We start from the raw sequence: 18,472 nt of genomic DNA, 5'->3' as shown, positions 1-18,472 counted from the left end.
CGGGCCCCCCACAGTCATAGCCTCAAAAGGATCCAAGCTACAAACAATAAATACAAAAGCAATCTAAAGAGGCTAAAGCAGCAAGATCTCAACAGATACCATAATAAAAACATAGTATGATAAAGCTCCAAGGGGCCACCACAAACCAACCTCGGAAGCTACTTTTGTTTTTCAAAAAGTTGCAAGGCAGACAATTAGGAGCATCAGCAGTTAAGAAGAACAAATAAAACAAGTTCAAAAGCCCACAAACCGGGCTATTTACACAAAATATTCAAAAAAAAGATCAGCTAAAGATCGGGAGCCATCCCGGCAGCATCAGTACGGGGAGAAGGAGGGCGATTCTAAAGGGGCACCGCATCTACAGTTCCATCATCCCGGTTCAGGATCTGGCAATCCGGATCAAACGTAACAGGAGGAACCGAGGAGGTCGACACCTTAAGAGAAGGCACTGGAGGAGGGTCAGCATCATCATCATCCTGGTCATCAGGGACAATTTTACCATCCCTCACAACATTGTCCAGGCTGACAAGAGTGAAGTCGGCATCAGGGGCAACAATTTGGAACTGCTCCATTAGGTTATCGGAGGCAGCAGTTACGCTGCCCACAAGGTGACCCTGAAGCTCGCCATAATTAGCCCGAGCAGTTTCCAACTCATCCCGGAGATGCATTAATTCCCTATAGGTGGAGACATAGCTATCCTTATGCTTCAGGGCCATGTCCTCAGCCAGCTTCAAAGAAGCAGCAAGGGCAATAGAGCTGGCCTTCTCACCCTCCAGCTCCTTCTCCACCTTTGCCAGCTTCACCTCCAACTCCTCCTTCAGACCCTTGATCCGATCAAATTCCGACTTGGCCTCCTCCATAAAAGATTTGGTGGCATGAATCAGAATCCCCTGAACTGTTCGGAAAATAGCCACACCCATATGAGCCATCTTCACACTATTTTTAGTGATAAAATCCAAATGCTGAAGAAGAGACACGTCATCCATGGAAAGCCCACCATAGGGGGCAATTTGCTGGTCAACAAATTCGATGGCATCAAATTCCGGGGCATCCAAGTTAAAAGGCTCGGATGTTTTTTGCTTTTTCAAGGGAGGGACACCAGAAGCAGTGGCAGAAGTCTGAGGAGGATCGACCTGATGAAATCGAGGAGTAGGAATTACTTTCCTCGGCCTAAGGGAACTCGGCACAGGAGGCTTCACGGGGACCTGCGAAGATCCCTCACCGGCCACCTTGGCCGAGATGTTCAGAGCAGCAGTTGCCTTCTTTGCCCTTTTGAAGGCCTTCATGGAGTCGTTATTCTTTGACATCTCTACAAACAGCCACGACAAAAAGTTACAACAGAGGAAGAAAAAGGAAATAAGTATAGAAACAAATCAGGTAAATAGACAAACAAATACCCAAAGCAGTCCGAACCAAGGATGGATCATTCAAAAATCTTTTTGTATCAAGATGGGGTGGTTTCCCCCAGAGATCCTTTAGAACAACTACAAAAGCGCGTTCAACATCATCAAGCGTCTCCCAAGTGTAGCGAGACACTCTTACATCCTTCTGCCACTCTAGAGGGAAGGAGGGCTCGTCATTTTCATCAAGAAAAAAGGGGCGGGCCCCCTCAACAGCTCGAACTTTAAAGAAGTAGTTCTTGAAGTCCTTAAAGGACTCATCATACATCGCAAACACTTTATGACCCTGGGCGGACCAGAAAGAAACCCAAGAAGCTTTCTTTTTCGAAGAACCACCAGGCTTGGCGGAAACAAACAAGTAAAGAAACAGAGTCTGGGAAGGTGTTACATCTAGTTCACGGCAGAGAAGTTGAAAACTTTTAATAAAACCCCAGGAATTGGGGTGGAGCTGGGATGGAGCAATATTACACGACCACAACAGGTCGATCTCAAAAGCAGTAAAAGGAAAAGAAATGTTCAACTGACTGAAAAAGTATTCGTAAGCATAAAAGAAGGGACGCTCTCCCTCAACAAAAGTCGGAAAGCAAACTCTCTCATCAGAATCAGGGGCAACAAGCTCGTAATCCTCCTCAGGGGCATTGTTACCACAAATCTTATGGCGCTTCCTCAGTTCTGTGCAAAATTCAGCATCCACAACGGAAACACACAACAAAACAAGGGAGTCCAGCCAATCGGACATCCCCTCGGGAACTCTGGAAGACATCTCTACAATGTTATTGCGAGAAGACATGAGGCCAACTAAATCCTACAAGTAAGAAAAGAAGATAGGGGTTACTACAAACATCTTGGACAAAGGAGAAAACAACTCGGTCAATACTTCTCAGGCAATGAAAAGCAAGAAAAGGAAAACCCCAAGACTCAAACCAAAGTCCTGGGGAATCCTTTGGAGGCAGTAACAAAACAAGGTTTCCAGAAATACTCTACAGATTATATCCCAGCATTTCTCAAAAAGGATTCAAAACAATAAGTGCTTTTTATCAAATAAAAACACAGCAAATCATTACAAGCCTATCGAACAAAAAACATGCACGAGACCATTAAAGATGCAACCTTTTTTCAAAGACCAGACAGGAAGTAATCCCTAAAAGTGAGAAACAGATGCAGATTTTCTACTAGTATCAAAAGCAACTAGAAGCAACAGTAAAACCCAGAAAGACTCAACAGAAATTCCAAGAAAAAACCACAAGAAGGAAGATAGGAAAAGCATATCACAGCAACAAGCGAATATAAGATCGCAAAAAGATCCAAACTTTCAAACATGCAAATCCAGAACTTCACCAAAATTAAAGACGAAAGCTACGAAAAAAGCAAGAAAAGCTAGTACCAACCTGGAAAGAGCAGCGAGCTTCAACAAAGAAGGAAGACGAAATCTGGGAATGCCTTCTCATGAAGAATGCGGATAAGATTAATGCTGCAGGAAGAAAGGCAAGATCCCAAGCTCCAGAAACACCAAATGACACCGCAAACGCAAGGAAAGCAGAAGTGCAAACGAAAAACAAAGAATAGAGAGAACTGGAAAAGAAGTTACGAAAGAGCAAAAGGAGAGAAACCGTTTTCAGGTTTTTTAAAATCCAAAGTAAAGAGCCTAGGGGAAACGGGGCAATTAATGCTCAAAATTAAAAAGCATTAAACCCTCGCACGTTCCCAAAAAAGTGCCGGTGTAAAAGCGCGCGTCTTTTAGAGGAAACGTTCTGCATTCAAAGCTGATACAAAGGAATCGACAAAAATGCTTGAGTTTGGCTTCATCAAAGAAGGACCGAAGTCAAGGACTCGGCCTCAAAAAGAAGACCGAGCTCAAGCAGGGGCACTGTTCATACCCTGGGTCGAGCTGTCCGACTCGGGATGTTCTACAGACAAAGCGATCGACCTCTTCAGGTCAGGACAACCCGACCTCTTTTCAAAGAGCTCGGCCAAGTCACAGGAAAGCCCAAACAAAGGGCCCAAATAGAGGAACACATCCCAAATCCAAGGGCATCCCAAGCCCATAGAGATAAAGGCGGTTCCCTTAAAGATGATCTCGCTTAAAGATAAGATAAAGATAAGATAAGATAACTAACTTATCTTATCCGCAGGAGGCCACATCTCACCATTATAAATACACTGGAGTACCCAAGTATAACTCATACTCTGATTCTACTCAATACCTGCTTAATACCCTTGCTAACTTAAGTATCGGAGTCCCTTGCAGGTACCCCCCACCCTCCGGGGATGAAGGATCAGCACCACTTTCAGATATCACAAGTCGGACACACAAGCTCCGGCGACCACATACCCGCCAGACACATCGGCTCCGACCAACGCAGGAGATCTCGACCGAGATCGACCTATAGTTTCAGGTAACCTCGGAACAGATATCTATTTCATATCTTTTCTTTTTAGAATGAGAAATCACACTTTCTTAAATTTTTCCATGCTTTTGAGTTTTGCAAACGATGTCGTTAGTTCAGTTATTCCTCTCTTGTGAACTTAGTGTTTCTCTTTTCTGGCTTGAACTTATTTCAATTTAAATCATCACTACTTTTCTTATTTCTTATGGAGTTCCTGGATTCAAATTTTCTATCTAGATGCAAAACGATTTTCTTTCCAGAACATTTTCTCGTGCCTGTAAATCGTTATTTAGTTGCAATCTTACGCATCCTCCTGAATTTATACGAATTTTATCCTCGTCATCATAATCTTTAATTATTCCTTTTCTATGAAATCTCATATTTCTTCGACTTAGCTTAGATGTGTTTTAAACTAATGTGCTAATTTTCTTCTTATTGGTCCTGTTGAATTTCTTTGATCCAAAGGTTATCCTTGAAGTTGTCAATTGATTTCTTTCTAGCAAACTCCATTGCTTGAGCATCCTTGTTTACCTGCAATTGTATCTATTCTTCCAAATTCTCGCAAACGCGGTCCTTATCGCCTTTCTGAGTATACTGGAGTTTAGTTTTGGCATCTTATGCGACCGTTAAACTTAGTGAACGACATTTTAGTCCTTTAGGACACTTTTGATAAATGCAAAAGATGAAACTCGTAAGTGTATGACGTCATAGAAAGTTGTGAAACCTTATTTTACGTGAAAGAGTTCTGTTGAGGTGAAATTTATGACCAGTAGTAAAGTTTGTAAAGTGTTTAACAAAGTTGAAAACCTTCAGATGAGTTGCCTAATAAAGTACGGTTGAGAATAGTGGAGATAAGTTATGTTGAAGTTTGAATAGTTGAATCTCTGAAGTTGGTATGAGATCAGTAAACGGACATTAAGCACATCGTTTTAACCCCGGCTTGTTTTATAAATTTTTTCTACCTTACTTTACCATCACATTTTTGAAACATATCATCTTGTACATCAAGTCTATCTTGTAACTTCTATTTCACATCATACTTATACCCGTTAAGTTTTTATGCCATATGAAAATTCTGGTATTTGAAGTAATATGAAAATCTCTTTAATTTTGTATCAATTTTCGAGGACGAAATTTTTTTTTTATCCAAACTTTATACTTATGGATTATTTTCCTATTCATGGTTAAAGTTCTAGAAATTTAAAAAATAATGAGGTTTGTCTATTTAAATTAGAATTTTGTCTAATTTTATAGTTATTGAATTATCTTTTATATTTAAATTATAAAATTGGTAGTTATGAAATAAAAAAAAAATTTATATGATTTGATTTTAGAAAATTTAATTTATATTATTTAATACTTTAAGTTAAAGATAAAGAAAATTAATTATATTACCATGAATTTTCAATTAGAATAATTTATTGAGAATCAATTAGTATTTTTATACCACGAATAATATTTTAAAAGAATTTTAGAGATTTAATTAGATTTTAAAATTTATACTCCATGCCTCAATTTTATTAAAATTACTCTATTATAATTAAATCCAAAATCTTAATTTTATACACAAACCCTAATCTCAATTAAATTACAATTTTCCCCTTACTCCTAATGAAACCCTAGCCGCCATTAGTCTTCACCAACACCTACAGCAGCTGAAACCCCTTTTGTTCAACCAAAATACACACCCATCAAGAAAAGAAAAAAAAGAAAGAAGGGGAAGAAAGATGGGGAACCGAGGAAGGAAGGAGATGGGGGAGAAGAGTGAGGCAGTGCGGTGGGTGTCACTACCACCGTCGCCGCCGCTGCTGACAAAGGAGAGAGGAGATCTGAGAGAGAAGGAGAGTGTCGCGAGGGAGCCGCCACATCGCGTCGCCGTTTGCACCAGCGCCAAGGAGGACCGCGCGAGAAGGAGGCGCCACCGTCGCTGTTTTCATCGCGTGTGGAGTCGCCGTTGCCGACAAGCCCAGCCGCCGCCTAGTTGTGTCGCTGCCATGAAGACCTTGCCGACGTCTTTCCCTTCGCAGATCGTCGCCATCTTTGGAGCAGAGAGCGAAAGAGATCTCACGGTGGAGGAAGCAGGGAGGCGCCGCCATGCAGCGAGAAGCTACCTCCGCCACGAAGCTATCGCTGCTGTTGCGCGCTCCGTCACCACTACTGCTGGAGCTGCGCCGCTGTGACCGAGCTTCTGCCACCTAAAACTCGCTGCCACTGCCACTAGAAACTGCCACTAAGGCCTTAGTCAGTTTGGTAAGCTCTAATCTTACCTCGGATCTTCTTTTCTGTTAAGTTGCTTCTACCGTGAGTTGTTACTGAGGCTATTTGCACCGGCTTATACAGTCACCGCTGTTGCAGGACCATCAGAGCTTTCGACCGTTATTAGAGCTGCTGTCCGGTCAATTTAGAAGCTACTACTGTGTCGTTCTATTCTGTTTATCATAGTAAGATTATTCGGTTCCGTTCTTGTTTATCGCAATACTCTATTATCATTCATGTTCTAATATCGCTCAACATCCGTCCCGCGTTAATTCTAAATTATGTCAGATATGTGGTTGTTGCTGTGGTCCCTGCGGTTGATTGGGAATTTCTGCGGTTGCTGCCGATTAACATGAGAATAAGGATTTAATGGGTTTAATTATGCAACTTACGACTAATTGAGGTAGGGGTTTTTCTTAAAACCTATTTTACATTACAAAGTTGTTATAAATAGATATTAACGTGAGAAACATATGTCTGTGATTATGATTATTTTATAAATGTGGTTGTTTGCTGGACTGAATGGCTGATTGCTTGATTACTTGAGTGGTTTGTGATTGCCGAACAAAAATTAGTTTGAAAGGTTATTTAGTTGATTATTATGAAAAATAGTTTTTTTGGTATTGAAGCTATTTTTGATAATGTAAACAAATCGACTTTGGAGATGATTTGGAATATGAAACTGAATTAATTTTGGAAACGGCTTAATGTTGAGTTTATAAATGACATTATAAATGATTTAGCATTTGAGCTGGTTTGATTTTAAAAAGAGATTTATTATTGGCACTGATTCGCTTGTAAAATAATTTGTTATTGGAACTGGTTGAATTTTGGAAATGAATGAGATTTGAGAAAAGTTTGGATGGGACCCAAAAAGGGTGGCAGTGTCCGAGTTTTAGAGGAGATGCTGCCAAAATTATATAAAATTGGAAGTTTTATTTGAAGTAATTAATTAAAAAGATTTGTTTTTAAACATTATGTGTTTTAAGATAGATTTATTTATCAAAGAAAGAATTATATTTTGAATTGGGATTGTTAATGGACGGAATGAAAAGAAGGATGATGAGGATTCTCTTTAAAATATGGTTTTTGAATGAATTTGGAAATGAGATTTGGATTGGAGAATGATTATGATGTTGAGAATGTTGAGAACGTTGAGAATGTTGAGATATTGATTGAGAATGTTAAGCTATGATCTTTGAATTTTTCAAATGGCTTATGAATTTGAATTATCTGAGATACAAGATTCCCTGGATAAAGTACCATAGCTTGCCACCACGTGTACCAGGTTGAAAACTCGATACTCTGTTGACCCTAAGACATAAGTGTGACCGGGCACTATATGAATTCCTGGGAATGTTACCCCATTGAGCAATATTGATTATTTGAGAAAAAGTTATGCATAGACTCTTGGGGATGCACGTCGGGGGACAATATAAGGACAATTCAGACTTATCGGGTTGGCTGGATAACCAACAAATGAGCCTCATCAGCCATAGGACAGGCATGCATCATATGCATTTGAATGTTTTGCTTGGGTTTGAACTTGTTTTGGTTTGTCTAATTGCTAAACTGTTCTTAATTGCTACTTGAACTATTTGCTGTAACTGCTACCTACTTGTGCTTTCCTTGTCTGTCTTGCCTGTGTTTGTCCTGGTGTACTACATTTGAGAATGAACTTTGGTGCTGAATTAATAATTGTGTTGTTTGATTGCATGGTTGGTTTCTGATTGAGATTTTCTTATAAGAAAGGAAAGGTTTCGGATTTCTAAAAGATTAAACATTATTTCTTTGAAAAGGTTTTAAACGATTATCTATTGGTTTTTAAAAGATTCATAAGGCAATGATAATCACTGGGCTTGAAAACAGTTTTCTTATTAAATATCTTCTTATGACAACTTTGAAACTCTGTGGTGAGACGATGTGGTTAGGTTCTCACCCCCTACAGCTTTACCTTTTCAAAAACTGGATGAAGGAGCATTAAGAAGAATTAAACTGCGTTTGATATTATATGTTGTTGTATTAATTAGATTATTTTCTTCCATCGTCTTTGTTATTACAATTTTGTAAGAGGGATAGGAGTTGTATGTTTTATATATATAACATATTACAGGATATTAAGTAAGAAGTTTTGTATATGAACTTATGCCTGCTTGTTTTTTTGAGATTTAGTATTTATTTCTGGTTTTTAAAGAAATCAGTGATACGGTGTTGTGTCATACGCTCCTATTTTAATATTATGTATATAAAGTAGTCGTAATACTTCTTTCAATCAGAGTGGCGTAGCCGGAAGCATGATATTCTGGTAGTGAGGGTGTTACAGGTACCAAACTTTAATCTATTTGAAACAAAAATTAATAAGATAGCGGCATGGGTAAGACTCTAATCTTCCTATTGAGTATTATGATAAGAGGTTCTTTGGTACTATTGGGGATCATATTGGAAAGACTCTTAAGGTGGATATTAATACTGCGAATCAGTCAAGAGGTAACTTTGTGCATCTATGCGTGGAGCTGGACCTATGCAGGCCTCTAGATGCCAAATACATGGTGAATGGGAAGAGTTATCATGTAGAATATGAAGGATTACATATTATTTATTTCTCGTGTGGAAGGTTCGGGCATATCAAGGACGAATGCATGGAAAAGAAGAGTGTAGAACATAATAATGGGGAAGGAAGCATGAGGATTAATCCAACCATGGAGGGTCGAGGAGAAGGGAACCAGCAACAACGGAGTGACCAGAGCAAGGGGAGTGGAAGAGACAAGGATAAAAAAGTCTTTTCGACCCAACAAGAGTTTTGTGAATGGATGGTAGTTCAAAAACAAAGGAAGTCGAAAAAGCAATCAGCAGTGAAGGACATAACAGAAAAGGAAGATAATGGTGCTAAGCGCAAGGCAGACAAAATCGTGGTAGAGAATGTAGATGAAAGGACAAGATACGAAGTTCTGGCCGATCATGGAAATAATGAGCGTAACGTTGGAAATCATCAAGGCAACATTAATGTACAAACACAGGAACCCAAGGAGATCCCTCATAATCAAGCCAAAAATTTTTTTGTCTGGTAGTGACCTGAGGAAAGCTAAAGTCGTGGCAGCCCAAACCTAGAACCCTCATACAGCCCAATTCATGAGGAACACCCCATAGATCCTTAAGAATAACTCAGCTCTCCAATAGCCCCTCGTCATAGCCCCCATACAAGCTACCTATCATGTTCTGACCCACACTGCACAAAAGTCACCCATGACTCAAGATAAACCCCAGTCATACACAAGTGAATCAAACTCTCTGACACATCTTGAATTAGCACCATACAATCCCAGCCTCTATCCTTCCATTTCCAAAAATAATTTCCCTGATGAGTGGATGGAAGAGACCATGGTCATGGAAACGGAACCACCGGACCCAGGTGAGCCGATATTCTCAGAATCTAAGATTGATGACATATTGGCACAAGGAACAGCTGTAGTGGTAGTCTGGAAAGACAGGAAGTCCTTGGAGGGGAAGATGTTCACCTGGACTGATCAAGTCCATATGCATTGAAATATATCGTTTTCTTGCTAATCCCAAAAGCGATAGCTTCAACTTTTTACTTTTATCATATTATGATCATACTCTCATGGAATGCTAGGGGGTAGCAAGCCCAAAGTTTGCTTGTATTATTAGAGAATACTATAGATAATACAATCCTTAAGTTGTAGCGATCTAAGAGGCTCATTGCGGTGGACAGGTGGCGGACAAGTCTATTAGGAGTTATGGGTTTCAGTTCTCCTTAATCATTGATGCTAATGGTTTTTTGGGAAGGATTTGGCTCTTATGGAATAACGCTAAATTAAGAATTCGGGAGATAGGCTTACATGATCGGGCACTTCATGTCTCCATTGAGGATGAGAGAGATAGATGGCTTCTTACAGTAGTTTATATCCATCCCTAAGAGTCTATTTGAAAAGAAGTTATGAGGTTCATAAATGATATCTCCAAGCATATTCATATGCCTTGGCTGCTTTGTGGCGATTTTAATGATATTATGGAAGTAAACGAGAAAAAAGGGGGAGCATCCCCCGATTTGGCACAAATAAGGAGGTTTAGAGACTGGATGGAGACATGTGAACTTATAGATTTGGGTTTCTGTGGCACGAGGTTTACCTGGAGGAAACCTATTTGGCAGGGGAATAAACGTATTTTCAAAAGGTTAGACAGAGCTATCTGTAACCAGCAATGGAGACTTAAGTTTCACAATACAGTGGTGGAAACGTTGCCGCATATCAAATCTGACCACCACCCTATTCTCATCAAGTGTAATGGTGTGCAGCAGGCTATAAAATCTAAATCCTTCAGGTTTGAATTCATATGGATGTCATAGCAATTTTCAACCATTCCTAACCTAACATTGGTCGAAGCATATACCATTATCTCAAGTCATTCCTTCTTTTGTTGAGAAATTGAAAGGTTGGAATCATAAGGTCTTTGTACATCTTTTTAAGCAGAAAAAGATCACCCTCAATAGACTCAAAGGCATCTAACAGTCTCCGAGATATGGTCGTAGAAAATTTCTTAACAATTTGGAGAGTAATCTAAATAGAGAGTTGGAGGAGATTCTTGATAGAGAATAACTCTTTTGGTTATAGAAATCAAGATAAAATTGGCTTGTTCAGGGTGACCGTAACACCCGATACTTTTACACTAAAGCCATCATTAGGAGAAGGCGGAACAAAATTCCAAAACTTAGGAGTGCTGATGAAATATGGATAGAGGATCATAATGCTCTGAAGGCCCATGTGTGCAGTTATTTTAAGAAGCTTTTTGAAGACCTAATAACTAACTGGGATTGTCAACTAAACACCATCAATTTCTATCCTGAATTGGATAATAACACAGCCAATAACCTCTTTCAAGTGGTGAATAAATATGATGTAGAGAATACCATATTTTTTATGAGTTCGTTGAAAACTCCTAGTGAAGATGGATTACTTGCTGGTTTCTATAAGAAAAATTAGCAGGTTATTAGAGAATCTATGATTAGCTTTGTGAAAACAATCTAGAGTAACCATGAGGGTATAAAGGATGTAAATAATACTCTTTTAATTCTTATTCTCAAAATTGAACACCCATAATTCGTGACCCAATTTAGACTCATAGCCTTGTGTAATGTGACATACAAAGTGGTAAAAAAAATCTTTGCCAAAAAAATTAAATCTTTTCTTGATGAAAGAATATCTCCTAATCAATTTAGCTTTGTGTCCGGTAGACGGATTCATGATAACATTATTATTGCACAGGAAGTAATACATTTCATGAAAAGGATCAAAACTAGAAAAGGGTTCATGGCAGTGAAGAACGACTTGAAAAAGGCGTATGACCACCATAGCTGGGCCTTTGTAGAGAAAAGCCTAAAAGAATTCTCTCTCTCTCCTAACATTGTGGAGATTATTATGCATTGTGTTAAATCTCCTAGTTTACAAGTTCTCTATAATGGAGAAATCATCGAGAAGTTCTGGCCTACGTGTGGCATCAGGCAAAAGGACCCCTTGTCCCCTTATATCTTTATCACCTCTATGGATAGACTATCTCATATTATAGATGATTTGGTTAAAGGTGGTGAATGGGTTCCTTTTAGAATTGATAGGGATGGACCAAGAATCTCACATTTAATGTTTGCTGACGATTTGTTACTTTTAACAGAGGCCATTATAAAGCAAATAGAGGTTATTCGCGACTACATTGACAGATTCTATAGAGCCTCTGGTCAAATAGTCAATCTCGGGAAGACAACTATCTTTTTCTCAAAAGGGTTTGTGGAAAAAAGTAGAATAGCCATTACAGCGAGAGCGGATTTTCAAGTAACTAAAGAAGTGAAAAGATTGATGAGCGGATAATTTATACGCTTTTTGGCATTGTTTTTAGGTAGTTTTTAGTAAGTTGAAGCTACTTTTAGGGATGTTTTCATTAGTTTTTATGTAAAATTTACATTTCTGGACTTTACTATGAGTTTGTGTGTTTTTCTGTGATTTCAGGTAATTTCTGGCTGAAATTGAGGGACTTGAGCAAAACTCTGAAAAAAGGACTGCTGATGCTGTTGGAATCTGACCTCCCTGCACTCAAAATGGATTTTCTGGAGCTACAGAACTCCAAATGGCGCGCTCTCAACGGCGTTGGAAAGTAGACATCCAGAGCTTTCCAGCAATATATAATAGTCCATACTTTATTCGAAAATTGACAACATAAAGTGGCGCTCAACGCCAAGTATATGCTGCTGTCTGGAGTCAAACGCCAGAAACACGTCACAACCCGGAGTTGAACGCCAGAAACACGCTATAGCTCGGCGTTCAACTCCAAGAAAAGCCTCAGCTCGTGGATAGATCAAGCTCAGTCCAAGCATACACCAAGTGGGCCCCAGAAGTGGAATTATGCATCAATTACTTACTCATGTAAACCCTAGTAGCTAGTTTATTATAAATAGAACTTTTTACTAGTGTAATAGACATCTTGGGACGATTTGTTCTCAGATCATGGGGGCTGGCCATTCAGCCATGCCTGAACCTTTCACTTATGTATTTTCAACGGTGGAGTTTCTACACACCATAGATTAACGGTGTGGATCTCTGCTGTACCTCAAGTTTTAATGCAATTATTATTATTTTCTATTCAATTCTCTTTTATTCTTATTCCAAGATATACGTTACACTTCAACTTGATGAATGTGATTATCTGTGACACTCATCATCATTCTCACCTATGAACGCGCGTGATTGACAACCACTTCCGTTCTACTTTAGGCCAGGCGCATATCTCTTAGATTCCCCAACAGAATCTTCGTGGTATAAGCTAGATAGATTGCGGCATTCATGGGAATCCGGAAAGTCTAACCTTGTCTGTGGTATTCCGAGTAGGATTCCGGGAATCTGGAAATTCTAACCTTGTCTGTGGTATTCCGAGTAGGATTCTGGAATTGAATGACTGTGACGAGCTTCAAACTCCTGAAGGCTGGGCGTTAGTGACAGACGCAAAAGAATCAAAGGATTCTATTCCAACCTGATTGAGAACCGACAGATGATTAGCCGTGCTGTGACAGAGCATAGGACCATTTTCACTGAGAGGATGGGATGTAGCCATTGACAAGGTGATGCCCTACATACAGCTTGCCATGGAAAGGAGTAAGAAGGATTGGATGAATGTAATAAGAAAGTAGAGATTCGAGAGGAGCACAGCATCTCCACATGCCTATCTGAAATTTCCACCATGGAATTATATGAGTAACTATTTACTATTTTATTTTCTGTTTATTATTTATTTTCGAACTTATCATAAACCATTTAATCTGCCTAACTGAGATTTACAAGGTAACCATAGCTTGCTTCATACCAACAATCTCTGTGGGATCGACCCTTACTCACGTAAGGTATTACTTGGATGACCCAGTACACTTGCTGGTTAAGTTGAACGGAGTTGTGATCACACGTGCCATTACCAGGGATTATTAAGATCCCAATTCATCATACCATGATCTCTTTGGGGTATTTTTGATAGAGCCAATATTTAAATTTCATACAAGTACAAAGAGACCAACTTTGAGGATCACATTTTCGTCCACCAAAGATATTTGAGAGTCTACTTTTTAAAAGGAAGAGACCGAATTAAAAGGTATAAACATATTCTTGACAAGGCTAAAAATAAGTTTAGTGGCTGGAAGTAAAAGAGTTTATCTATGGCTGGAAGAGTTGTCCTATCCCAGAAAAATATTACACCCATGACTAATTTTGCTATGCAGCACAGTAAAGTTCCCAAAATCATATGCAGCAGCATCGAAAGTGTCCAACGCAAGTTCATATGGAGATCAGATGAAACAAAACATCTGAAGAGCCAATCTCGTTAAGTGGGACATTTTTTGTTTTTTCAAGGAGGTTGGGGGATTGGGAATGAAGAAGTTGGAGGTGATGAACACAACGTTTCTTACCAAAATTAGTTGGAATTTGATTATTAGGCCTCACATCCTTTGGACCGATATTATGTGGCACAAATATGGTAACAAAACTCCTAGCAATATGAATCATTCTCTGTCAAGATGTTTTGATCTGTGGAGAGCACATGCTCAAGTGTGGGATACTTTAGAAGATGGTATTATACAGAGTGTTGACAATGACAGACTAATAAAATTTTAAAAAGATGAATGGCTTAATCTGAGAGGACCTCTAATCGAATACGTTAGGCCTAATTACTCCATTATTGATAAATATATTGTAGTTGCAAGTTTAATATAAATGACATCAATAACTGAAATGTGGAGGAGCTTAGAAGATTTTTTTTAAAGGAGGTTCTTCATCAGATCACACCGGTCTCGGTTCTTAGATGGACAGATCCTGATAATTGTATAATTTGAAAATAGTCTCTAGATGATAGATTCATTGTTAAATCTACTTATTGTTCTCTTATTAGGTCGCGACAATGAATAATAATGTTTGGAGAAAGAATTTGGAGTTGGAAAGAACTCCAACACATTAAAATTTTGGGGTATACAAAAAAATAGTCACCAAATTAATTATTTATATAAAATATATATTAAAATATAAAAATTATACATTTAAAATAAATTAAATAATATATATATTTATACACAAAATATAATGACTGATGAATAATGATTAATTTTTAGTGTATAAATAATATTTTTTATTCTTAATTTTAGGTTAATAAAAAAGTATGAATTTTAATAAAGCGAAAATATATTATGCATCGAAAGTAGGGTATGCAACACTATACTGATTGAGTTAATTTGGGGGATTCTTAATTTGAGTAATTATTATTGTTGCTGAAAAGGAATCAATGGTCAAAACAAACAGCCGTGATCCAAATGCCTTTATTATAATTTATAATTAATGGATGGTGGAAATTAAATTACGGATTTGGAAAAGAAAAAAAGAGGGAATAAAAGGGAGCAACGTGCATGCAATGGAATGAATCCATAACGTAAGTAGCAAAAACTTGTATATACCAATTTGAGTGGTGATCACACATTCAGAAATCACAATTTCACACTACTTATCCATTTTCAATATATCATTACGGAAGCTGATTCCACGGATATATTATAGCAAAAATCGAAGATGACTACATCAAACTTGTGTCAATCAATGAATCAGATTCTGAAGACTACAAGTTCCAAGTATAATGTGCTAATGATGAAGCAGAAAAAAGGGATACTATTATTTTCCTAAAACATCACACACTCTTTGACTCCATCCACCTTATGTTCATTATTATTTAATAAGAAAAAGTCTCAAAAACTAGTACTTTTATTAAATATAATCAGTATTTAATTATAAAAAAAGTATAATAATTTTATATTATTTTATTGAAAAACTACACACACATTTATCTAGTTATGTGATTTACCTATAAATTATGAATAATTACAAAAGTGAGTTATCCAATCCAACGACGTGGTGGAGACGGCGCAAAATGTTACATGTGTGTGTATGTCACTTGTCTTAAAATAGAACACTAACGAAAACCTTAACCAACGTTAAAATGCCCGATATTGGGTTCTTTGTTTTGTATATCTCTTTGGGTCATCATCGCTCGTCTGATTACCTGAGCCGTTTTTTTTATGCCTAGCAATGCAATTTCAATGAACAAACTCATATATACATGAGATATGCTTCAATTTTTGGAAAAATATTAGCCGTTTATAGCACCATATTTAATTTTCCCTTTTTCTATGTTCATCACCACTTTTTTCCCAATAGTTGGGTTTAGTATTACTGTAGATTTGTACTATTTGACTATAAAAAATTTGATAGAGTTTTAAAAAATAAAGATTCAAGTGTTGTGAAAATTATTAATAAGTCATTTATAAATTATGACCAGTAGAATAGTATTGAATCTTAGTTATTAATGTAAATATAAAAAATGACTACAGATTAATATTTTTCGTTGATTTTTTGAATTGTCAAATGTTGTTTTTGTTCCGTGTTTTATCTTGTTATGTTGAGCTCATTTGTTTAAAGAAAAAATTATTAGTGTAGATTTAGTTGAAGTCAATATGAGAAGTGGACCCCGTTTAAATTAATAAAATAAGGTTATTAAAATAAACAATAGAGTATATGCATGCATTTTTTTAATTCAAGAATAGATGATACATAAGTGTATTATTTTGAAGCCAGTTGATGGGAACTAACATTATTTGTCACTCGATAGATCAAGGAGGAGAATAAATTGTTTGATTTTTGTCCTTTCCTGTCTCAGAAGTAATGATAATAAGGATTGATATTTATTTGATTATTTTTGTTGATATGTCTCAACAATGAAAAATTTTCTTAGAAGCACTTCTTTTTTTTTTTTTCCTTTTTGGAAAAAATGTTAGGGTATTCAATATAAATGAAAATATAAAATGTGTGCAAAATGGTATAAAAATAAAATGGTTAAGAAATCAACTTCCGAAATTAAAACAATATAAATCATTAAAGTACTGATTACATTGCTTAAAATAATGATGATGCCACGTTGGCATTGAGTCATCGATGATGAAGATTGGATTAATTAAATGACACCATTCTCGCTGGTGGTAGACCCTTAGATTTGATTAGCTACCACAAATAATTAACAAATTAACGAGTAACAAGACATTATAAAAGTAATGAACACAATTTGCAACTCGTGAACCGTATCCATCAAAACCTGATGATGTGATATATCTTTATATGGTGCAAATAAAACTGATGAGAATGCAAGTTCTTTATTACATTCCACTCTTTTTCTTTTAATTTATTTACGCTAAACTGCTAATATGTTTATATTGTTGTTCAATTCAATGATTCATGATCGTATAGATGGGTCCGTTTGATGGTACCAAACATGCATGCGTAGATTTTAATACAAATTAATTTGATGCAGGTTGCTGGGCTGGCTGGTATCATGATGGGGATTATTGCTGATGCTATGTACTATGTAGGCCCAGTTTCCTTTTCCCTTTAAAATACCAAAACATTAAAAACATGCACTCATTCACCCATAGATGGAAATTTATAACCAATTTAGGCCGAGCAATTAGGTAACTTGTTTGGTTAAATAAGTATTAAAAATTTAAATTTTTATTAATTAATATTTAAATTTTAAATAAAATTTAAATGTATAGTAAATTAATCTTTAATTTACTAAAAAATATGGTTAGAAAACATAACAAATTTATATTTTATGATTTTATATTTTTATACTTAGTTATCACAAATTTTTGTATGAACGGATTAACTTATGTAACGATATTTAAAAAAAACTTATGTAATGATATTATAACATAATTAAATTAATTTATTTACATTTAGTAGTTAATAAAAGTGTTTGCGAGTAGATTTGTCAAATGGTCAATTTGATCTATTTAGAGTCGATTCATTTAAGCCAACTTTATTCACAGACCATAATTTTTTAGTCGGAACCGTTTATGATTAGTTCGATGGGTTAAACGGACTGGCCCGTTTATCTTTTTATTTTATTTTTTTAAAAAATATTTTGACAAAAAATATTACTTTTAGATTAAAAATCTTAAATAAACCGTATTTTCTTAGTTTATGGGCCGAATTTTAGAGTCATATAGAAAAAAATATATAAAAAATAAACGGGCTGTCCGTTTAACCCGTCATTTTTTCGGGTTAATTGAGCTCAGCCCGTTTAACCCAAAATTTAAACAATTTAATTTTAGAGGTAAAATTCACCCATTTAAATGACTTAATGGGCTGACTCGATGAATTTGAACCATTTTAATGGCCTATTTTGTGAGCAATGTGATTTAGATTGATTTTGAAATATATAATATAGGTGAAAACTCAAGTGCAATTGACTTCACGTAAAGTTGATAGTTGGAAGCCGTTGGATAAAAATTTAGTCAAATTATTTAACAGCTCTCAATTATCAACTATATGTGAAGTTAAATTTCCACTTATAATATATTGTGATTGGAATTGAATTAGTTTGAATTTATTTTTAAATCGGATCTGATATGATCCTCTATAAACTATTACAGTTTGGATTGATTTAATTAAAAAAATAAGATTTTATTATTAAAAAAGAAAAACTTTAAGTTGGTAAAATAAATAAATTTTATTTTATATTCACAAAATATTTTTTAATAAATAATAATATATAAATAAGATAAAAATATATAATAAATTAAAATAGTATGTATAAAATTTAAATTTAATAATAAAATAATAATAATATATCATATTTTATCATTTAAATTAGATTTATTCGAATTTGAGAAGTAAATTTAAAATTTAATTTAAATTAAATTAAATGAACAATTTTGAATTTGAATGCTCTTACTACCTACCTAGTGATGTTTTGATATTAAGCAGTAGTAACTAGTAAGGACTTGTTTGGGTGAGTTTTTTAAGAAAATATTTTTTTTTGAGTTATTCTTTTTTTTAAAAGATCTTA

The sequence above is a fragment of the Arachis duranensis genome, chromosome 8 (genome assembly GCF_000817695.3).
Source record: "Arachis duranensis cultivar V14167 chromosome 8, aradu.V14167.gnm2.J7QH, whole genome shotgun sequence".
Classification (NCBI taxonomy): Eukaryota; Viridiplantae; Streptophyta; class Magnoliopsida; order Fabales; family Fabaceae; genus Arachis; species Arachis duranensis.
The sequence above is the reverse complement of the archived record's forward strand: the minus strand, read 5'-3'. Positions refer to the sequence as shown.